A 25,738-nucleotide genomic window follows, 5' to 3' on the forward strand; every position below is an offset into this window, starting at 1 on the left:
CAAGCTAAAGGGTGGCCATTTGACCATTTAAACTCCTTGTCATATTCGCCATAAGCTAGCACAATGAGGTTTTAATAAATTGAATTTGTTTGAATTAGCTCAAGAGCTTAGAGGGCCACAATTGGACAAGGGAAGGAAAAAGTGATCGAATAGCCGTAAAAGCCGTTCGACAACATCCGAGGTAAGTCCTCAAGAAGTGACCTTAATTGAATTATGTGGAATGAAATATGGATGTATTGATTATTGATTTATGTGTGTATGAGTATTGAATGATACCGGCTAAGTCCCAAGGCGATTATGCTAGTGATTATAATTGTGTTTGAGCCTTAGTAACGAAAATGAAATATGTATGTCCAATGATTATTGATGTATGTGTGCATGAGAAATTGAGTGATACCGGGCTAAGCCTCAAGACAATTATGTTGAAATTATATCCGGTTAAGACCAAGGCAATTGTGCTAGTGGCTACATCTGGCTAAGACCAAGGCATTCGTATGCGAAGTCATTCAATCCGGGCTAAGACCAAGGCAATCGTGCACGTGGTTATATCCGGTTGTATTCAAGAAGCTTGGGCTGGAGGTGAGTGTTGGTTGCTGTAATAAATTCAATTAGTACGCCGAAAAGCCCAAAGAATAAGGTACGTTTATATGTGCATTGGAAAGTCGACATATTTGAGCAACATTCGCTCAATCGACTAACAATTTCAGCTATTGGAATGGTTGATACTTTGTGAAAGTATATAATGATGAAGTGTGAAGTAAGAATGATTATGAGAATGTGTATTAATGAAACGATGCATTTGGTTATGTGAATGTATTGCTTAAATTAAAGCTGATTTTATTCCTTGAGACTTACTAAGCATAAAATGCTTACCCCGTTGCTTTGGCTCTCTGTTTTATAGATTACGCCGATAGCAATCGGATTCGGGATCATTAAAGTCGAAGTCATCCACACTATCAACGCCTCTATTTTGGTATAAATTTTTGGTTGAACTTTGAAATGGCATGTATAGGACTACCCTTGTTGGTTTAAATATGCTGTGATGTATATGTGTACGGCCATGCTAAAATGGCTTGTAAAAGTGAAGTACGAACTTAGACTATTTGCGGTTTGTATATATATATATGGTGTCATGATGTGATTATGGATTGGAGATGGGAATGTTGGTCACATGATCAGCCATTGGTATGGTTAAAATGATCATATATGAACCTATGTATGGCAAGACTAGTTGGTTCATGGAGACTACAAAATAGGTAAGACCTACCTTAAAACAGATGCTGCCAGCTGCAGTGACGTGAATGTGAAAAATCACCAAAATTTGTAGGAATGGTATTAAATAGTGAATAAGCTATGTAAATGAACCTTGATGAGTCTATTTTCATATGGAAGAAACGAAATGGTCATAGGAGTTACATGTTAAGAGATATTAAAGCTATTGTGAGCCAGGGCCAGAACGGTTTCTGGGTCCCCTGTCGCAACTTTAAAAATTTCCTATAAATTATCCAGAAAGAATTAGGAGTCATGCCTTATATTTACAGATTCCATTTTTAGTCTTGTTTCATTAGAAACAAACGGCACCAGTATTAAAGCCCTGTACAGAGAGATATTCAAGTTATAACGCGCGAAGGTCAGAGCAGTTGATCCCTGTAACATGGGTGACTTTAACTAATAAACTGTACCAATTGGCCCGACCAAAAATTCTAGAAATAAATCCATGGATGGATATATGAGTCTAAATTCAGGGAAAATTTACGAAACCAGTTTCCAAATTTTGAAACTCGAGATATGATTTTTAAGGCGACGGTGACGCAGTTTTCCAGCCTGACTGGAAATGTCAAATTGGGGGGCAAAATATGTGAACTTGGCTTGTTAACCCCTCGTGTCCGACACCGGCGATGGTCTCGGGTTCGGGGTGTTACATTTTGAAAAGTAGAACTTTGTTTTGTATAAAAGCCATGCAAAAATGGCTTATTTTCTATGCCTGAATTTGATTTTGGTATAATTGTTGTTTAAGTCCATTTTGATTAATATGCTACGTGCCATGAATGGTTATAATTTGTGTTATGAGTTTGTATATTGAAGTTGGTTAATTATTTTGGATGAGGTAAGAAGAAATTGGTCGTAAGTATGTTAGGTTGCTTTGGATGTGTTTTATACTAATATATTTATATATGTGAATTTGATCACTATGTTTAGTCTTAGTCCTATATGTCTTTTTTTTAGTTGTAATGTTTAAAGAACTTAGTTTTGGTAATTCAGTGATGAAATCTTTTGGATGTGTTCGTGGTTTTTAGTAATGTAATTCTGTTATAAAAGGTAATATGTATAAAAATGTCCCGTGAATGTTTTAGTCAATTGTTTTGTATGCAATTAAATGTTAAGTGTGGTTTTCAAATTTAGGGTAAATACGCACAGTGTATATATGTGTTAGAAGCATGTTCGACCATTTGTATTGTACTAAAGATGCTTATGTGATTGCTTATTAAATTATGTAAAAATTTTTTAGTCGGATATATTAAAAGCTTGTGCAGAAATTGATACTCATGAATAAATGACAGGCTGAGGATATAACGAGTTATGCATGTTTTTAATATTGAGTTGTTATTTGTGGCTGAAATATATTTAAGATAAAATGGTGAGATATGTTTGAGCTCGATAAAACATGTTGCATCTCTTATGTGATGGTTATTTAACAAACCGTAACTATGAGTTACCTTAAAGCTTTATTTGATTATGTTTAGTTACCTCTATTAATATGTTATATATATTAAATGGGTGTATTGGATAACATTAATGTATGACTTATGAACTACATATAAATTAATATAGTAATGCCACATAAATAAATAAAAGGAAGGTATTGAAATTTGTTTCAAATGATGTTTAATTTTGTACATGTGCATGACTTATATAAGTAGGTTTGACATTCAATTAATGAAGTTATTAATTTGTTACAGGTTCAGTATACGGCTAAATTGTTTGATAGACGTAGATTATGTTTAAATTATGTCAGGCTGTGAATAATATGATTTTAAGTTTGAATCTCTGATTTAGTTATGAGCATTAATGTAATTAAAAATTTCGAATTGTAATAGGTTATGCATACTTGTATGAACTGTATTATGATCGGTAATGTCTCGTAACCCTCATTCGGCGATGGATATGGGTTAGATATGTTATAGGCCCGATGAAACGCAGACTCAATTTTCCTTTGCGAAAAAATCAATTTATTTTCTTCCATGGAGACACTTTCAAAATACGTTATCACCTATCTGAAATTCAATATCTTTTTGTCTCAAATCCACATGCGATTTTTGTCAATCTGAAGCTGTTGTCAAACAATCGCAAATTATTTTCACTTTTTAATAAACCGAAATTTATACATGTTTTTATCCCATGCTTAGCACATTTATGGATGGTTTCTCCTTAGATTTGGTGAATTCAATGCTCCTAATTCTTTAATTTCATGTTTTATACTTAGGTGAGCATAGGAGAGTAAAAAGAGCGAGAAACGGGCTGAAAACAGAGAAAATGGACCCACATGGGAAATCAACACAACCTGGACTTCCTCACACGGGCGTGTCACACGGTCGTGTCCCTTTGGTAGGATTGAAGAACGACATATACGGGTAGACTACATGCCCGTGCCTATTCAATAGCCTTGACCACGGGCTGGAGTAATTGCACATGGGCGTGTCACACAGGCGTGTCCCTACCGAGCCCAAGTATAACCCTATTCGGAAAAGGTCAATTTTGAGGGCTCTTAGGCATTCTAAAGCCTATTTAAACACCTGAGGAGGCACTTAGGAAGGGGGACGCAGAGTAGGAGGCAAGGAATTACTCAAGGGAAGCCAATTGGTCCATCTCAGAAGCCGGATTCATCATCAAGACTGAAGATCTCCCTTCAATTTCCATTCAGGGGTTTTGGGTTTTCTTTATATTTTGTAGTCATTATTCTTCTGAGATGTTTTTTTCTATAATTATAAGCTAAACCCCCTAAATACCTAAGGGGAATTAAACCTAAGATGAATCTTGTTATTATTATCTGAATTGTATGATAAATATTTGACTTGTTCTTAATTATGTGTTCTTAATTCTTGTTTTAATATTCCAGGATATTGATTCGAGTTAATGCTCTTATTCAGAGGAGGAATAGACCCTGTCTAAGAGTAAATTTGTCATAATTAAGTGGAGTTGATTGCACGCCTAAAGATAGGGTGATAAGATTTTTCTGGATTAGGGTGAAACCTAATAAGGGGATCCATAGATCTAGTTAATGCAACACTAGGTGTTAATTAGAAAGAGATTTCAATTAATCAACCTAGGGTTAGACATTATTAGTCTCGAGAGAGATAATAATATAACTTTTGGATTTCCACGGATCAAGTCAAATGAATAAATCGTCTAATTCAGAGTCAAATAACTAGAGAAGTCTACGTGGATTTTTCCTTAGGTATTGTCTTAATCAATCGAATTTTCCCAAAAGCTTTTCCCCAATTTCTTTTTGTGCACTCTTAGTTTAGGTAATTAATTTAGATAAACAAATCCCTTAATTTTTAGGCTACATAATAAAAAGGAAGTAATTACTAGTACTCTTGGTTCCTTTGGGTTCGACAATCCGGTCTTGCTAAAGCTATACTACTGTTCGATAGGTGTGACACCCCGAATGTGACCCTAGTCGGAGAGTGGTTTCGGGACCACGAAACCGAGTCACAAGAATAATTAAGTGTTATATTCCGTGCTTATTGTATGTGGAATTGGTATGCGTAAATATTTCGTGTCTCGATTTTTATTAATTAGGTGCTAATTTATAAGAAAGGACTTAGTAGTGAACTTTGAAAGTACGATAGGGAAATATGTGATGACTAATTAAAGCATGCATGCAAAATAATGGACTTGCATGTCAAATTTCCCTTTTTTACAAGTGATGGCCGGCCATGACAAAGTGATATGGGCTAAACATGTCATGAAACATGTTTTGTTGGGCATTAGGGAGAAATCATAAACAAATAAGCATGGGTAAGAAAAGAATGAAAAAAAAATGTGTGAGAGAGTAGCATTCCCCCCATTGCCGTGCAACCAAGAAGAGAAAACAAAAAAATTTGTTCATCCTTTCTCATCTTTTTGGCCGAAAATCATAAGGAGGAAGAAAGGGATTTTTGCTCCATTTTTTGGTTTAGAAGAGAACTAGAAGGAGATTTGGCCATACTTGTACCAAGATTAAGGTATGTATGAGGTTGTGTTTGGAGTTTCATGCATGACTTGGTTACTAACTTGATGTGCATGTTAGCCATGGCTCAAATCTTTGTTATGCCATGGAAATGGTATTTGGGCAAAGTTGTTATGGTGATAAAGCCATTGCATGCTAAGTGTGAAGCTTGATGATGATGCATGCAATGATGGATTTTCTATTCATGAGTAAGATTTTGAGTTTCTCTTTGTTTTATCATGATTAAAGTTGAAAAGGAGCATGATTGTCATATTCGCCATGATGCATTCTTGAGCATGATTCATGCTTCTTGCATGTTAGTTAAAATTTGTGTTTTGGATGGCTATGGACACCTTGAAAATTCGCCATGCTCATATATGCATATATATGATTGCACATTATGTTTGGTTATGAACTAAGTGATGAATGTATTGATTTAAAGAAGAAAATGTGGAAGAATGCTTGTGAAATTGCAAGCACAATTCTGCCTAGCACACATATAAGTGCTTGATGCTATATTATAAGTTTTGGGCCACAATGTGCAAAGCATTAATTAGTAGATTGCATGCTGTTTTTGTGAGGTATTAAGTGCAAAATTGACCTCAACATGTACATGAATATTCGCCTTGGGTAGCCTATTGAAGGCCTTAGCATTTCCTTGATGCTCAAATAAATTGTATTGAATTGCTTGATGTAGTATAAAATGTGCATGACCATTGTGTATTCAAGCTAAAGAGTGGCCATATGACCATTTAAAATCCTTGTCATATTCGCCATAAGCAAGCACAATGAGGTTTTAATAAATTGAATTTGTTTGAATTAGCTCAAGAGCTAAGAGGGCCACAATTGGACAAGGGAAGGAAAAGGTGATCGAATAGCCGAAAAAGCCGTTCGACAACATCCGAGGTAAGTCCTCAAGAAGTGACCTTACTTGAATTATGTGAGATGAAATATGGATGTGTATGAGTATTTGAATTCCACCCGGGCTAAGTCCCAAGGCGAATATGCTAATGATTATAATTGTGTTTGAGCCTTAGTAACGAAAATGAAATATGTATGTCCAATGATTATTGATGTATGTGTGCATGAGAAATTGAATGATATCGGGCTAAGCCCAAGACAACTATGCTGGAAATTATATCCGGTTAAGACCAAGGCAATTGTGCTAGTGGCTATATCCGGGCTAAGGCCCAAGGCATTCGTATGAGTTATTCTATCCGGGCTAAGACACCAAGGCATTTGTGCACGTGATTAAATCCGGTTATATTCAAGAATCTTGGGCTGGAGGTGAGTGTTGGTTGCGAAATGAATTTAATTAGTACACTCGGAAAGCCCAAAGGATAAGGTACGTTATATGTGCATTGGAAAGTCGACGTGTTTGAGCAACATTCGCTCAATCGACTAATGAATTTCAGTTATTGAATTGATTGATGCTTTGCGAACTTATATAATGATGAAGTATGAAGTAAGAATGTGTATTAATGAAATGATGCATTTGGCTATGTGAATGTATTGCTGTAAATTATAGTTCATTATATTCCTTGAGACTTACTAAGCATAAAAATGCTTACCCGTTGCTTTGGCTCTTAGTTTTCTAGATTTCGCCGAGGCAATCGGATTTGGGATCGTTGAAGTCGAAGTCATCCACACTATCAAGCCTCCATTTTGGTATAAATTTTGGTTGAACTTGAGATGGCATGTATAGGACTACCCTTGTTTGTTAAATATGTTGTAATGTAAGTATGTACGGCCGTGCGAAAATGGCTCAAAAGGAAGCATGAACTTAGACTAATTGTGGGTTGTATGTATATATTTTGTGTCATGATGTGGCTATGACTTGGAAATGGGAATGTTGGTCATATGATCAGCCATTGGCATGGTTAAAATGATCATATATGAACCTATGTATGGTAAGGCTAGTTGAATCATGGAGACCACCAAATAGGTAAGTCCTATCTTAAAACAGATGCTGCCAGCTGCAGTGGCATGAATGTGAAAAATCACCAAAATTCATAGGAATGGAATTAGATAGTGAATAAGCTATGTAAATGAACCTTTATGAGTCTATTTTCATATGGAAGAAACGAAACGGTCATAGGAGTTACAGGTTAAGAGATATTAAAGCTATTGTGAGACAGGGCCAGAATGGTTTCTGGGTTCCCTGTCGAAACTTTAAAATTCACTATAAATTATCCAAAAAGAATTAGGAGATATACCTTATATGTACAGATTCCATTTTGAGTCTAGTTTCATTAGAAACAAACGACACCAGCATTAAAGCCCTGTACAGAGAGATATTCAAGTTATACCGCGCGAAGGTCAGAGCAGTCGATCCCTGTAACAGGGGTAACTTTAACTAATAAACTGTACCAATTGGCCAGACTAAAAATCCTAGAAATAAATCCATGGATGGATATATGAGTCTAAATTCAGGGAAAATTTACGAAACCAGTTTCCGAGTTTTGAAACTCGAGATATGATTTTTAAGGCGACAGTGACGCAGCATTTCCAGCCTGACTGGAAATGTCAAATTGGTGGGCAAAAACATGTGAACTTGGTTTGTTAACCCTCGGGTCCGACACCGGCGATGGTCTCGAGTTTGGGGTGTTACAATTTTATTGGTATCAGAGCCACGGTTTAGTCGATTCTAGGACTACCGTGATGTGTTTGGGGTCTAGCTATACATGCCATTAAATGATGAATCGATAGTGTGATGAATTCTGACAATTTGACTTCATGTTTGTTTATAGCAATGGATCCCGATCCCAACCGAGCGATAGCTGATGATGTGGAGAGTGTGGCGCTGCTCCGCGCAAGGGACAGCGCCGGACTCTCAACCTATGGCCATAATCCTAATGACGAGGCTAGGCAAGCCTTTTATAGTGTGATGAACGAATGGTTTAATCAATACATTCGAACCAACACTACTGTTCCACCACCTCCATTCCCGATTTAATGCAACCCCAAGACCTACAATACCTCCGTGAATCGACCAAATAGGTCGTAAGCCCCCAATCGATAGGATTCAAAACATGGGGCCACCGAATTTAAGGCTACGGATGATGATGATGCCGAAGCGAGCTGAATTATGGTTAGATAACACTATCCGGGTGCTTGATGAGCTATCCCGCATACACCCGATGAGTGCTTAAAGTGTACCATCTCCTTGCTTACGCGAGTCCGCCTACTATTGGTGGAGTACTCGACTGTGGTGCCTAGAGAACAAGTGACTTGGGAATTCTTTCTAACCGAGTTCAAAAAGTATATTAGTCGAGATTCATCGACCAAAAGCGAGGGAATTCCTTGATCTTAAGCAAGGTTCTATGTCCGATTATGACTCACGAACGAAAGTTTGTGAGGCTTAGCCAGACGCTGCGAGAATGCATTTCGTCCGAAGCTATTATGTGTAAACGCTCGAGGATGGGCTGAATGATGATATAAGGATGTTTGTTGGCATTCTCGAGATACGAGAGTTCGTAGTACTTGTTGAGCGAGCTTGTAAAGTCAAGAGCTTAGAAAGGAGAAACAAAAAGCTGATGTGGGGATTGGAGAATTCGAAGAGGTCCTCGGAAAGTCTCTTCAACAAGCATCAAGAGATTTCGAGATGATGCGAGCCGGTCTAGAGGCGTTTGGGCTTTTCTAGACGAGGACACGATCGACTTCGTGACCACACGAAGTCACCTCGATCACGGTGGCGGAAATGATCGCCGAGAGAGGGCGAGTGTCCACATTGTGGCAAATGGCATTCGGGAGCTGTTGGTTTCGTGATCGCTCTCGCTATAAGTGTGGATCGGCCGACCACTTTATGAAGGATTGCCCGAGGATGCATGAGCAGAATGCAAGTCGAGTGCAAACCCGGGTGCTACCATCGCCGAGGTAGACCACCTAGAAATATGGGCAATGTCGGTGGCGGTCGAGAGGATCTAGAGATGCTACCATCGATCCGAGGCTCGTGCTCTCGCTAGGACTTATGCCATACGCGCACGCCGAGGATGCCGCCTCCGGATGTTATTACCGGTACTTTCACTCTTTTCAATACAAATGTAATTGCTTTGATTGACCCCGGTTCTACTCATTCATATATATGTGAAACCTTAGCATCCAAGAAGACTTTGCCCATTGAGTCTCATCGAGTTTGTAATTCGGTGTCAAACCCTTGGGTCATTACGTGCTTGTTAACAAAGTGTGCAAGAAAAGTCCCCTAGTGTTCCGAGGTTCTTGTTTTCCGGCGGACTTAATGCTTTTGCCATTCGATGAGTTCGATGTTATTCTTGGTTTGGATTGGTTGACCATGCACGATGCGGTTGTAAATTGCAAGAGCAAGACTATCGATTTGAAGTGCGCGAATAATGAAATAATTCGGGTTGAGTCCACGGACTTAAAGGGGTTGCCAGCTGTAATATCAGCGATGTTGGCCCAGAAATATGTAAGAAAAGGGTGCGAAGCGTACCTTGCGTACGTACTCGATGACAAGGAATCGAGAAGAAACCCGAATCTGCGTCCGTGGTTTGTGAATACCGGATGTTTTCCAGAAGAATTGCCGGGTTTACCACCCGCTCGGAAATAGAATTTGGCATCGAATTGGTACCGGTACCACTCCAATTTCGATAGCTCCGTATCGTATGGCACCAACGGAATTAAAGGAGTTGAAAGTTGTTGCAAGAATTGGTGGATAGAGGTTTTGCTCGCCCGAGTTTTTCGCCTTGGGTGCGCCGGTGTTGTTCGTGAAGAAGAAGGATGGAACCATGCGATGCAGCATCGACTATTGTCACTTAACAAAGCGACGATAAAGAACAAATATCCGCTGCCACGTATTGATGACTTGTTCGATCAATCAAGGAGCCTCGGTGTTCTCGAAAATAGATTTGAGATCGGGCTACTATCAATTGCGAATCCGAGATTCAGACGCGCCCAAGACCGCCTTCGAACGAGATATGGTCACTATGAGTTCTGGTGATGCCGTTTGGGCTCACTAATGCCCCCGCGGTATTTATCGATTTAATGAATCGAATCTTTAGACCATATTTGGATCGATTCGTAGTCGTGTTCATTGATGACATCTTGGTCTATTCAAGAAATGAGACCGAACATCTTGAACACCGCGTTAGTGCTGCAAATTTTACGGACAAGCAATTATATGCTAAGTTCAAGAAGTGTGAGTTCGCTTAAGAGAGGTTAGCTTCTTGGGTCATGTGGTATCTCAGATCGGGTATTCGAGTCGACCGAATAAAATTTCAGCCATACTAAATTGGAAGCCTCCAGAAATATTCGAGGTTCAAGCTTTTTGGGGCTTAGGTTATTACCGACGCTTTGTAAAGGGTTCTCAATGATAGCCACGCCGATGACGGTTACTCCAAAAGGATGTTAAGTTCGAATGGACGGAGAAATGCCAAAAGCTTCGATCAATTGAAAACTTATTTGATGAAGCCCCAATTCTAGTGCAACCCGAGTCCGCAAGGAGTTTGTTATCTATAGCGACGCTCTCTACTTGGGTTAGGGCGAATGCAAGAAGGTCGAGTTGTGGCCTATGCGTCGAGGCAATTAAAGCCACATGAGAAAAATTATCCGACTCATGATCTCGAATTGGCGCCATCGTATTCGCTTTAAAGATTTGGCGACATTACTTATTTGGTAAAAGGTGCCATGTATACTCGGATCACAAAAGTCTCAAATATTTGATGACCCAAAGAGACTTAAATCTGCGACAAAGACGTTGGCTTGAGTGTTAAAGGATTATGAATCGATCATTGATTATCACCCGAAAGGCGAATGTGGTTGCGGATGCCTTGAGTCGTAAATCGTTATTCACTTTACGAGCGATGAATGTGCACTTGTTCGTCCGATCCGACAAAGTGTGTTAGTGGCTGAATTGAAAGCCAAACCACTATTGACACACCAAATTCGAGAAGCTCGAAAGTCGACGACGAGTTGGTTGCAAAACGGGCTGCGTGTGTTCAACAAGGACTCGGAGTTTCAAATCGACGATGACGATTGTTTGAGGTTCAAAAGTCGCCTGTGTGTCCCAAGGAATTGAACTCATTTCGATAATTCAATGAAGCCCATTGTAGCCAAATGGCAATCCACCCGGAGTACGAAGATGTACAATGATTTGAAACGTCGATTTTGGTGGCATGGTATGAAGCGAGACATCTCCGACTTTGTTTCAAGATGTTTAATATGTCAACAAGTGAAAGCGGAACATCGGTGCCTTTGAGGATTACTTCACCAATCACGATACCCGAGTGGAAATGGGATCGAGTCACAATGGACTTTGTATCCGGACCGCCATTGTCGCAAGTAAGAAGGATGCGATTTGGGTCGTGGTAGATCGATTGACTAAGTCGGCCCACTTTGTCCCCGTGACGCACGGATTTTTCAATGGACAAATTAGCGGAATTGTACGCTTCACGATTGTGAAATTACACGGTGCCTATTTCTATCGTGTCGGATAGAGATCCGAGATTTACCTCGCGGTTTTGGAAAAAGTTGCAAGAAGCTTTGGGTACCAAGTTGCATTTCAGACCGCCTTTCACCCCCAAACCGATGGTCAATCCGAAGCGGGTAATTCAGATACTTGAGGATATGTTAAGATGTTGCGTCCTCGAGTTTAGTGGTTCATGGGAACGGTATTTGCCGTTGATTGAATTCGCACAACAACAAAACTTTCAATCGAGCATTAAGATGGCACCTTACGAGGCTTTGTACGGCGTAAATGCCGTACACCATTGTTTTGGACCGAGCTTGGTGAAAGCAAGATTTTCGGGTGGATTTGATTAGGGATGCTGAAGAAAGTGAAAGTAATCCGTGAAAGTTTGAAGATAGCCTTTGATCGTCAAGTCGACGCGGATATGAAGCGTAAGGATATCGAGTATCGTGGGTGATAAAGTGTTTCTCAAGGTATCGCCTTGGAAAAAGATACTCGTGTTCTACCGTAAGGGCAAGTTGAGCCCGAGGTTCATTGGGCCATATGAGATATCGAGCGAGTCGGTCCAAAGTGGCATATCGCTTGATTTTGCCCCCGAACTCAAAAGGATCACGATGTCTTCCACGTGTCGATGCTTCGACGTTATAGATCCGATCCAACGCACGTGATTAGTCCATCGAAATTGAAATTCAAGCTAATATGAGTTATGAGGAAGAACCAATTCGTATCATATCACGAGAAGTGAAAGAGTTATGAAACAAGCGGGTTCCGCTAGTGAAAGTGTTAAGGCTCAAGCACGGGATAGAAGAAGCTACTTGGGAGACCGAGAACTCTATGAGAGAGCGATATCCGAACCTATTTACAGTAAGCTTTTCGGGACGAAAATCTCTTGAGTGGGGAGAGTTGTGACACCCGAATGTGACCCTAGTCGGAGAGTGGTTTCGGGACCACGAAACCGAGTCACAAGAATAATTAAGTGTTATATTCCGTGCTTATTGTATGTGGAATTGGTATGCGTAAATATTTCGTGTCTCGATTTTTATTAATTAGGTGCTAATTTATAAGAAAGGACTTAGTAGTGAACTTTGAAAGTACGATAGGGAAATATGTGATGACTAATTAAAGCATGCATGCAAAATAATGGACTTGCATGTCAAATTTCCTTTTTACAAGTGATGGCCGCCATGACAAAGTGATATGGGCTAAACATGTCATGAAACATGTTTTGATGGGCATTAGGAGAAATCATAAACAAATAAGCATGGGTAAGAAAAGAATGAAAAAAAAATGTGTGAGAGAGTAGCATTCCCCCCATTGCCGTGCAACCAAGAAGAGAAAACAAAAAATTTGTTCATCCTTTCTCATCTTTTGGCCGAAAATCATAAGGAGGAAGAAAGGGATTTTGCTCCATTTTTGGTTTAGAAGAGAACTAGAAGGAGATTTGGCCATACTTGTACCAAGATTAAGGTATGTATGAGGTTGTGTTTGGAGTTTCATGCATGACTTGGTTACTAACTTGATGTGCATGTTAGCCATGGCTCAAATCTTTGTTATGCCATGGAAATGGTATTTGGGCAAAGTTGTTATGGTGATAAAGCCATTGCATGCTAAGTGTGAAGCTTGATGATGATGCATGCAATGATGGATTTTCTATTCATGAGTAAGATTTTGAGTTTTCTTTGTTTTATCATGATTAAAGTTGAAAAGGAGCATGATTGTCATATTCGCCATGATGCATTCTTGAGCATGATTCATGCTTCTTGCATGTTAGTTAAAATTTGTGTTTTGGATGGCTATGGACACCTTGAAAATTCGCCATGCTCATATATGCATATATATGATTGCACATTATGTTTGGTTATGAACTAAGTGATGAATGTATTGATTTAAAGAAGAAAATGTGGAAGAATGCTTGTGAAATTGCAAGCACAATTCGCCTAGCACACATATAAGTGCTTGATGCTATATTATAAGTTTTGGGCCACAATGTGCAAAGCATTAATTAGTAGATTGCATGCTGTTTTTGTGAGGTATTAAGTGCAAAATTGACCTCAACATGTACATGAATATTCGCCTTGGGTAGCCTATTGAAGGCCTTAGCATTTCCTTGATGCTCAAATAAATTGTATTGAATTGCTTGATGTAGTATAAAATGTGCATGACCATTGTGTATTCAAGCTAAGGAGTGGCCATATGACCATTTAAAATCCTTGTCATATTCGGCCATAAGCAAGCACAATGAGGTTTTAATAAATTGAATTTGTTTGAATTAGCTCAAGAGCTAAGAGGGCGACAATTGGACAAGGGGAAGGAAAAGGTGATCGAATAGCCGAAAAAGCCGTTCGACAACATCCGAGGTAAGTCCTCAAGAAGTGACCTTACTTGAATTATGTGAGATGAAATATGGATGTGTATGAGTATTTGAATTCCACCCGGGCTAAGTCCCGAAGGCGAATATGCTAATGATTATAATTGTGTTTGAGCCTTAGTAACGAAAATGAAATATGTATGTCCAATGATTATTGATGTATGTGTGCATGAGAAATTGAATGATATCCGGCTAAGCCCAAGACAACTATGTTGAAATTATATCCGGTTAAGACCAAGGCAATTGTGCTAGTGGCTATATCCGCTAAGGCCCAAGGCATTCGTATGAAGTTATTCTATCCTCGCTAAGACCAAGGCATTTGTGCACGTGATTAAATCCGTTATATTCAAGAATCTTGGGCTGGAGGTGAGTGTTGGTTGCAAATGAATTTAATTAGTACACTCGGAAAGCCCAAAGGATAAGGTACGTTATATGTGCATTGGAAAGTCGACGTGTTTGAGCAACATTCGCTCAATCGACTAATGAATTTCAGTTATTGAATTGATTGATGCTTTGCGAACTTATATAATGATGAAGTATGAAGTAAGAATGTGTATTAATGAAATGATGCATTTGGCTATGTGAATGTATTGCTGTAAATTATAGTTCATTATATTCCTTGAGACTTACTAAGCATAAAAATGCTTACCCGCTGTTTTGGCTCTTAGTTTTCTAGATTTCGCCGAGGCAATCGGATTTGGGATCGTTGAAGTCAAGTCATCCACACTATCAAGCCTCCATTTTGGTATAAATTTTGGTTGAACTTGAGATGGCATGTATAGGACTACCCTTGTTTGTTAAATATGTTGTAATGTAAGTATGTACGGCCGTGCGAAAATGGCTCGAAAAGGGAAGCATGAACTTAGACTAATTGTGGGTTGTATGTATATATTTTGTGTCATGATGTGGCTATGACTTGGAAATGGGAATGTTGGTCATATGATCAGCCATTGGCATGGTTAAAATGATCATATATGAACCTATGTATGGTAAGGCTAGTTGAATCATGGAGACCACCAAATAGGTAAGTCCTATCTTAAAACAGATGCTGCCAGCTGCAGTGGCATGAATGTGAAAATCACCAAAATTCATAGGAATGGAATTAGATAGTGAATAAGCTATGTAAATGAACCTTTATGAGTCTATTTTCATATGGAAGAAACGAAACGGTCATAGGAGTTACAGGTTAAGAGATATTAAAGCTATTGTGAGACAGGGCCAGAATGGTTTCTGGGTTCCCTGTCGCAACTTTAAAATTCACTATAAATTATTCAAAAGAATTAGGAGATATACCTTATATGTACAGATTCCATTTTGAGTCTAGTTTCATTAGAAACAAACGACACCAGCATTAAAGCCCTGTACAGAGAGATATTCAAGTTATACCGTACGAAGGTCAGAGCAGTCGATCCCTGTAACAGGGGTAACTTTAACTAATAAACTGTACCAATTGGCCCGATCAAAAATCCTAGAAATAAATCCATGGATGGATATATGAGTCTAAATTCAGGGAAAATTTACGAAACCAGTTTCCGAGTTTTGAAACTCGAGATATGATTTTTAAGGCGACAGTGACGCAGCATTTCCAGCCTGACTGGAAATGTCAAATTGGTGGGCAAAAACATGTGAACTTGGTTTGTTAACCCTCGGGTCCGACACCGGCGATGGTCTCGGGTTTGGGGTGTTACAATAGGTACACTTGCCTTCATCGTGATAATAGTTAATTTCAAGAACGCTTAATTATAAATTTTTAAAACCTGTCGCGAATATCATGTATTAAGTTTTTGGCGCCGTTGCCGGGGAACTAGGTTATTAGGAACACTCGATTTTTATTAATTTAGCCATTTTACTTTTATTGCAATTTAAAATTTTATTTTATTTTCTAATTATTCATTATTTTCTTCTGATAGGTTTTTCTAGTTTATGACCAGAAGAAACCCGTCAAGACCATTACTGTTTGATAGTGAGATCGATCGCACAGTTCGTAGAAACCGAAGAGAAATAAGGCGAAGCTTAAGATACACAGAGGAATAGCAAGAGGATGATATCTAAACCACAACTGAGGAGATGGCTGAAAACCAAGAAAATCCCCTACCTCTTGCGATTGTTGCTAATCAGAATCCTACTCCGTGTTTTATGTATGATTATGCTAAACCTTCTTTAACAGGAACTGAATCGAGCATGGTTAGGCCTGTTGTTGCTACAAATAATTTTGAACTGAAACGTAACACCATTCAAATGATCCAACAGTTTTTTCAGTTTGATGGTGTCCAGGACGAGGATCCCAACGCTCACTTGGCAAATTTCTTAGATTTTTACGACACTTTTAAAATCAATGGCGTTTTTGATGATGCCATTCACCTTCGATTGTTTCCCTTTTCGTTAAGGAATAAGGCTAAACAATGGTTGAACTCGTTACCACGAGGGTCAATCACTACTTGGGAACAAATGACCTAAAAGTTTTTATTGAAATATTTTCCATTGGCTAAAACAGCCAAATTACGTAATGATATCTCCTCTTTTGTGCAGATGGATTTAGAAACACTCTACGATGGATGGGAGAGATACAAGGATCTGTTGAGGAGGTGCCCTCACCATGGGTTACACTCTGGCTACAGGTTCAAATGTTTCACAATGGTCTGAATCTTTTGACTGACATATGATCAATGCAGCCATTGGCAGAACTATCAATAATAAGACACCTGAATATGCCTATGAATTTATAGAAGAGATGTCACTGAATAATTATCAGTAGCAAGTCATGAGGAGAAAACCAATGAAAATAGCCGGCGTTTTTAATGTCGATTCGGTCACCATGCTCTCTAATCAGGTAGAACTTTTGAACAGAAAGATTGACGGTTTTCTTGGTTCTTCACAAGTTCACCCAGTAATGCAGTGCGAAGCAAGTGGAGGTGGATCAAGCAATTCAGATTACCCACCCTATGGCCACAACATGGAGAATGAGTAGTTAAATTACATGAGTAATAATCCTTGGTCTCAAAATAATCCTTATTGTAATACTTACAATGCAGGTTGGAGAAACCACCCAAATTTCTCATAGGGAGGCCAAGGGAATCGGCGACCACCACCACCTCCAAGCTTCCAACAACCACTCTACCAACAAGAGAAAAAGTCGAACCTTGAGAAGATGTTAACAAAATTCATTTCAGTGTTAGAAAATCGTTTTCATAATACTGAGACAACATTTAAAAATCAACAAGCATCAATCCAAGGGCTCGAAACTCAGATAGGTTAGCTCTCTAAATTGATATCTGAACGACCACAAGGTAGCCTACTGAGTAACACTGAATCTAACCCAAGGGAGGAAATCAATACAATTACCAAGATGAGGAAGGGTTAGTTGCACCTGAACCAGAACAGAGGCAAGAAACTGTGGTAAGTAAAGGTAAGGGCGAGGTGGACCACAATGACCAGAAACCAGTAAGTAAAGAGTACAAACCTCGTGTGCCATAGCCAAACGCGACAAGGAAAGACCGTACAGAAGAACAATTCGGTAAATTCCTTAAATTATTAAAGAAGTTACATATTAACTTACCATTTATTGAAGCTCTTTCGCAGATGCCAAATGCAGTCAAATTCCTAAAGCAGCTTTTACCAAATAAGCGGAAGTTGGATGAGGCGTTACATGTGGAGCTAAATGCGGTTTGCTCAGCCATACTACATAATAAGCTGGCAAACAAATTAAAAGATCCAGGGAGTTTTACGATTCCTTGTTTAATTGGTAACCTAGATCTTAATAATGCTTTGGCTGATTTAGAGGCTAGTATCAATGTCATGCCTTACAAAATGTTTAAACAACTAGGTCTTGGGAAACCCACACAAACTAGGATGAGTATTCAATTAGTCGATAAAACAATCAGATTTCCTAGGGGGATTATTGAAGATGTACTCGTTAAAATTGACAAATTTATATTCCTAGTTGATTTCGTTGTTCTAGACATAGAAGAGGATAGTAACATTCCTTTAATTTTAGGGAGGCCCATTTTAACAGCCGCTAGAACAATAATTGATGTTGGCACAGGTGAACTCACGCTTCATGTGGGAGACAAAACAATCACCCTTCAAGCTCGTAATTCGAGTAACACATCAAAAATTGAAGGTGGTTGTATAAATCATTCTACTAAAACTGACCATGTGGTACAACCTACTTTGCAAGAAATAAGTTTGAAAGAACCTACACGAGCCATGTTCAAGCACCAAAAAAGGACCTATCTATGAAGAACGAATGCTACAAATTGAGGAACTAGATGAATGGCGGACACAGAAACCAAGAACACCCGATAAACCGAAACTGAACCAGGACGAGATCAATACATCACCAAATCAACTTAAGGTTGGAGACAAAGTACTACTAGATGCAGTAGGTCCTCGCATTAACACTTCTAACCTAATGATGAAATTCCTCTCATGGTGCTCAGTATTTTCCTATATGGTACCGTCGAGGTAATTCACCCCAAATTCGGAACTTTTAAGGTAGACAATACTCGTCTTAAACTTTATATTGATAAAGTTGATAGAATGGATGAGGAGTGTAAACTCCTCGAGCCACTATGATTACACACCAGAGAGGTAAGTCAAGCTTAAACTATAAATAAGTGCTTCTCGGGAGGCAACCCGAGCACTAACAGTAATGATTTTTTTAAATTCTAGTTTTTCACATCTAACCTACTAACTGAGTCTTGAAACATAGGGTTTTCCCATTGACACAACCAGGCACACGGGTGTGCCTTGGGCTGTGCTCACACCACAGGAGGAGACACAGCCGTGCGATACAGCCATGTGAAAACACTGCAAAAAATTTTCCCCATCATGGGATGCGATAAGTTTCCACAGTCGTGCGACATGGCCATGGGCGAAACTACCAAAATAACACGGGCGTGAGACACGCCTGTACCTTGAAACCATGGTTGAAATTGAGAATTTAACACGGGCATGCGACACACCCATGCCATTCACCTATGGTCGACACTGTCAAACTAACACGGGTGTGGGAGAAGCGAACAAAGCAAGACACGATCGTGTGACACGGCCGCGTGCCCAAGGAACATGAGTGTGGGGTAAATGTCAGACGCACCTAAATTTAAAAATCGTGAAACACACGAGCAAAATTAGGGCACACGGGTGTGCCTCACAACCGTGTGCCTCAAAATCTATATAAACCCCTCACTATTCATCATCCCCCTCCCTAAAAATCCTTAACCGTAGCCTCTGCAACTCCACACCTCCTACCTACCAAGCCCGTGCGCTGCCTACAACTCTGTTTCTGACGATCCAAGCTTTTCCCTTTTGCATTTTTTTACTCTTTTCTCTCTATTTTCTTTAAAATTTTGCCTATTTCATGATTTCTCTGATCCATTTGACTATCTGAAGTGAATAATCATAGTATAATAATAATACTCATGCTTGTCATTAAAGAATATTTCCATTTTTCATATTGCATTCATCCATTTTTCTCGTTTCCATGGATTTTATGATTACCTACATGCATTCATACATTAGATATTCCCGTCGTATTATTCTCGTATTCCTATTTTAATAACTTGATATTTTTGCTTTAGTTGTTTTATTTTTATTCTCTTCATCTAATACGCGAGTCTCATGAAATATTCCTATTTAGTTTTGTGTTTCCATGATATTTTTGGGGCATATTGGTTGAACTTTGACTTTTCAATACAGGTATACAATGTCATCCTCACGTGGTAAGAAAACCGCTGTCCCTGCCATGAAGAAAAGGAAAGGAGCAGCGTCATCCTTGGGTCCTACCACGGAGATGAGGCACCCTTTCCTCGAGTTCCCCTTGGGACCCCAGTAAGAGCTATTTCAGATATTACGGGCCCGACCCCTAGGTGTGGGCTACTACATTGACTGGGCCGCACTTGAATAAATTCAGATGGCTGACGCGGTCTGAGCCCTTCTGATGACTAAACCATGGGGGCTCTTCTTTGAGATCATCGAGCCGACATACCTCGAGCTCACGATGGAACTATGCTCGACCTTCCATCTTCAAGTCGGCACGACAAACTTCGATGATCCTGGAATGGTCCAGTTCCGCCTTTGTGGTCTAGTGCGCCAGTTGAGCGTACCCGAGTTCGGGATTGCACTAGGGTTGTACATGAAAGAGTTCATGTACGACAATGAACTCAACACCTTCCACCGCCACATCCACTACTCTCTCTAAAAGTGTTGGAAGGACCTCGTCCCTACCTCAGCCTCCTATGATCCTAGCCGCTCTAAGGAATCGGCCCTCGCCCCATCCCTATGTTACCTACTGGCCATCTTGGCCCACACTCTGACTAGACGATGAGAGAGTACCGGCATCGTCAACACTCACGACGCCTATTTCCTATGGAGCATGGTAAACGAGTACGTCTTCAACCTTGCCTACTTCATCGCCCTCGCCATCCGCCATCAGACGGAGTGACATAGGAGAGGGGTCATCTCTGCCGGGCCCTTGTGACTCAATTGGCACGACACTTTGGACTCTTTAACACAATGGCACAATCATCCTCCCTCACTCTCATCGGCCAGATGTCCCCATAGGGCATCTCGAGCATACTAAACATGAGGATGATCAAGAAACGACGTGGCACCTACCCTCCTCAGTACTGTCTAGTCCAGTCCACTGAGGAGGAGGACCCAGAGGACATTAGTGATGATGTCCCTCCACGTCATGAGGACCCACTGTCTCAGCCACTATCCATCCATCGTCCAGTTCATGCGACGGCTTCATACTCTGACATCTCTGAGCACCTTACTCGATTTGAGTAGTAGTGTTTTCAGCATTTCGATCACATTGATGCTACACTTCATCATATTTATCAGTACCTTCACATCTCATTGCCACCACCACCTCGTGAACCCTATTTAGAAAAGCCAATTTTGAGGGATCTTAGCATTCTAAAGCCTATTTAAACACCTAAGGAGGCACTTCGGAAGGGGGACGTAGAGTAGGAGGCAAGGAATTACTCAAGGGAAGCCGATTGGTCCATCTCAGAAGCTGGATTCATCATCAAGACTGAAGATTTCCCTTTAATTTCCATTAAGGGGTTTTGGGTTTTCTTTATGTTCTGTAGTCATTATTCTTTTGAGATGTTTTCTTCTATAATTATGAACTAAACTCCCTAAATACATAAGGGGAATAAAACCTAAGACGGATCTTGTTATTATTATTTGAATTGTATGATAAATATTTGACTTGTTCTTACTTATGTGTTCTTAATTATGTGTTCTTAATTCTCATTTTAATATTCCAGGATATTGATTCGAGTTAATGCTCTTATTCAGAGGAGGAATAGACCCTGTTTAAGAGTAAATTTGTCATAATTAAGTAGAGTTGATTGCACGCCTAGAGATAGGGTTATAAGATTTTTCTAGATTAGGGTGAAACCTAATAAGGGGATCCATAGATCGAGTTAATGCAACACTAGGTTTTAATTAGAAAGAGATTTCAATTAATCAAGCTAGGGTTAGATGTTATTAGTCTCGAGAGAGATAATAATATAACTTTTGGATTTCTACGGATCAAGTCAAATGAATAAATCGTCTGATTCAGAGTCAAAAAACAAGAGAAGTCTACGTGGATTTTTTCTTAGGTATTATCTTAATCAATCGAATTTTCCCAAAAGCTTTTCCCCAATTTCTTTTTGTGCACTCTTAGTTTGGTTAATTAATTTAGATAAACAAATCCCTTTATTTTCAGGCTAGATAATAAAAAGAAAGTAATTACTAGTACTCTTGGTTCCTTTGGGTTCAATAATCTGGTCTTGCTAAAGCTATACTACTGTTTGATAGGTACACTTGCCTTCATCTTGATAATAGTTAGTTTCAAGAACGCTTAATTATAAATTTTTAAAACCTATCGTGAATATCACGTATCACTTTTTCTTCGGTTTCTCTAACCAAATCAACCCTGTGAATTTGTTTCTCACTAAGTTCGGTCTCATACAATGAATTTTAGTATTTACAACCATACAAAGCTTCATACGGTGCCATTTTTATAGTCAATTGAAAGCTATTATTATATGAAAATTCAACTAGCGGCAAACATTTCTCCCAGTTGCCTTCGAATTCTAAAACACAACATTGGAGCATATCTTTGAGAACCTGAATTACTCTCTCAGATTGATCATCGGTTTACGTGTAACAGCCGATTTAGACCCTAGTCAAAATAGTGGTTTCAGGACCACAAATCCTAGTCAGAAAAATATTCTAATATTATTTTCTGTGCTTATAGTATGTGAATTGATATGTGTCAAAGTTTCGTGTAGTAATTTTTCTATTTGTGTGCTCGATTTGGAAAAAAGGACTTAATTGTGTAAAATGTAAAAGTGGCTAGCTATTTGTTAAAATGCTACATTGTTATATCTTAATAAATGTGAGGTCTTTATGATGTAATTAGACCATGGTTTTAATGAATGGACATATATGGACATGAGATAGTGGAATTTTAATGTTATTACTAAGGTTAAATAGTAATTAATGAAAAAAAAAGTTATTAAAATAAAACAAAACATAAAATGGCCATGCTTGTTCATCTTTTGGGCAAACATTGAAGAGAAGAAAAATCATTTTAGGGCTTTTAAATTTCGGGACTCATTTTGCTTGATTGAGGTATGTATTTTGCTCGGTTTTTAATGATTTATACGTTTTTGTGATCGTTGCTTCGAATGCTAGCTAGCCCATGCTTGAATTTTTGAACTGGTTGTGGATTTTGTGATTTTCTATTATTGATAGCTTTAGATTTTGCTGTTTGATGATGAAATATGAAAGCTTGATTATAGATATCTATATTTTGTAAAGTGATTTTTAGTGAAATTGCATAAAAATGACTAATTTGTGAAAAGTGTAAAATGTGTGGTTAAAATGTGAAATAAATGAAATTTATGGGCTACTAGGGACCTAAAGAGAATTTGGCCTAGCATGAGTTTATTGAAGTTTTGTGTATGTTGTGTTGTTTTGAAATAGGGACTAAATTGAAAGAAATGTAAAAGTTTAAGGTCAAAGTGTAAATTGGCTAAATTATGCATTTGTGGATGAAATTGTTTGAATTCATGATTTAATAGATTAATTTTGAATACATATAAATCCTAAAAGAAAGAAATCGAATTTAGATCGGGGGAAATTAAAAGTTGACGAGTAGTTGATTTCGTCTGTTTATTTCGACTACGAGGTAAGTTCATATGCAAATAAATACATTTGAATTGATGTATTCATGTTTATATGATATTGAAATGTAATGAATGACTATGAAAGATGAATATGCTAAATTGAGAAAGCATCAACAATGATATGACGTCTGAAAGTCCCGTACAAACCATAGGAATAGAATAGGATACATATGTCATGGCATAGGATTTCGATATGTGATTTTGTGTAAGACCACATCTGGGACGCTGACATCGATTTGAGATTTTTGTGTAAGACTGATAAACCATAATTTATACATATTTTTACCCTATATTTAACGCATTTTATGGATGATTTTCCATTAGAATTGATTAATTCCATGCTCCTAATGCTTTAATTTCATGTTTTACACTTAGGAGAGCATAGGAGAGTGAAAGGAACGAGAAACGGGCCAAAAACGGAGAAAATGGGCCAAAGTACGAAATCAACATGTCCTGGACCTCCTCACATAGGCAGACCACACGGTCGTGTCAATTTGGTAGGCTCGAGCATGAGTTGAGTCCAATTCGGAAAAGGCTAATTTTGAGGGCTTTTAGGCATTCCAAAGCCTATAAATACACCCTAAAGAAGGAAGTAAGGGGAGAACATAGTAGGGGGTAAGGAATTACTCCAAGAAAACCCATTGATTCATCTCAGAAGCCAGATTCATCATCAAGACTGAAAATCTCTCCTCAATTCCCCTTCAGGAGTTTTGGGTTTTCCTTATGTTTTGTATTCTTTATTATTCTAAGATGTTTTATTATTTAGTTATGAACTAAATCCCCTAAATACCTAAGGGGAATGAAACCTAAAACGAATCTTGTTATTATTTTCTGAATTGTATGATAAATATTTGACTTGTTCTTAATTATGTGTTCTTAATTCTTGTTTTGATATCCCATGATACCGATTCAAGATAAGCTCTTATTAAGAGGAGGAATAGACCCTGTTTAAGAGTACATTTGTCATAATTAAGAGGAGTTGATTGCGCCTAGACATAGGGTGACAAGATTTTGCCGGATTAGGGTGAAACCTAATAAGGGGATCCATAGATCGAGTTAATGCAACCCTAGAGTGTTAATTAGAGAAAAGTCTCGGTTATTCAATCTAGGGATTAGACGTTATTAGTCTTGAATAGGGATAATAACATAACTTAGGGATCTCTAGGGAACAAGTTAAATAAATAAATTATCCGATTCGGAGCCAGAATAACCAGTACAGTCTAAGTGGATTTTTCCTTAGGTATTGTCTTCATTCAATCGATTTTTGCAAAAGCAATTCCCCAATTCTATTCTCTGTGAGTTCTTAGTTTAGATAATTAGTTAGTTAAAACAAAAACCTCTTCATTCGTTGGCTAGAAATAAAAAGATAGTCATTACTAGTACTTTTAGTTCCTTTGGGTTTGACAATTCGGTCTTGTTAAAACTATGCTACTGTTCTATAGGTACACTTGCCTACATTGCGATAATAGTTAGTTCAAGAATGAGTAATTATAAATATTTAAAACCTATCACGAAATCACGCGATCAAGTTTTTGGCGCCGTTGCCGGGGAACTGAAATATTAGGAACACTCAATTTTTATTACTTTAGCCATTTATTTTTCGTGCACTTTAATTTTTGATTATTAATTATTAATTTTTCCTTCTCTTGGCAGGTTTTTATAGTTTATGACTAGAAGAAATTCATCATGACCATTACTTTTTGACGAAGAAATCGATCGTACAGTTCGCAGAAATCAAAGAAAAATAAGGTGAAGCTTAAGATACACAGAGAACGAGCAAGAAGACTATACTCAACCCCAACCAAAGAGATGCCTGAAAACCAAGGCAATCAGCTACCTCCTGCAATTGCGGTTAATCAAAATCCTGCTTTAGGCACTATGTATGACTATGCTAAACCTTCTCTAACAGGAACTGAATCGAGCATAGTTAGACCTACTGTAGCTGCAATACTTTTGAATTAAAACCTAACACTATTCAAATGATATAGCAATTTGTTCAGTTTGATGATTTTCAGGATGAGGATCCCAATGCTCATTTAGCCAACTTCTTAGAACTATGCGATACATTTAAAATTAATGGTGTCTCTGATGATGCCATTCGTCTTCAGTTATTCCCTTTTTCATTAAGGAACAAAGCTAAACAGTGGTTGAACTCATTACCACGAGGGTCAATTAGTAGTTGGGAACAAATGACAGAAAAATTTTTACTAAAATATTTTTCGTCAGCTAAAATGGCTAAATTACGTAATGATATCTCTTTTTTTGTGAAGATGGATTTAGAAACACTCTACGATGTATGGGAGAGATACAAGGACCTTTTGAGAAGGTGCCCTCATCATGGGTTACCGCTTTGGCTACAGGTTCAAACGCTCCATAATGGCCTGAATCCATCGACTCAACAAATGGTTGACGTAGCTGCTAGCGGAACCATTAATAATAAAACACTTAAAGATGCCTATGAGTTTATAGAGGAGATGTCACTGAATAACAATTAGTGGCAAGTCATGAGGACAAAGCCAACGAAAACAGCCGACGTTTATAACATC

The 25,738-nt window shown here is 38.6% G+C and overlaps 2 non-coding genes across 2 annotated transcripts; both read right to left on the minus strand.

Moving 5' to 3' along the window:
• Positions 1-16,500: 16,500 nt before the first annotated feature.
• Positions 16,501-16,607, minus strand: LOC128294454 (small nucleolar RNA R71). The gene has a single exon (XR_008284763.1). It is a non-coding gene; the product is annotated as a small nucleolar RNA R71 (small nucleolar RNA).
• An 8,822-nt stretch (positions 16,608-25,429) lies between these two features.
• LOC128294237 (small nucleolar RNA R71) lies at positions 25,430-25,536 on the minus strand. Its single transcript, XR_008284551.1, has one exon. It is a non-coding gene; the product is annotated as a small nucleolar RNA R71 (small nucleolar RNA).
• Between the last annotated feature and the right edge of the window lie 202 nt (positions 25,537-25,738).

The sequence above is a fragment of the Gossypium arboreum genome, chromosome 6 (genome assembly GCF_025698485.1).
Source record: "Gossypium arboreum isolate Shixiya-1 chromosome 6, ASM2569848v2, whole genome shotgun sequence".
NCBI classification, from domain to species: Eukaryota; Viridiplantae; Streptophyta; class Magnoliopsida; order Malvales; family Malvaceae; genus Gossypium; species Gossypium arboreum.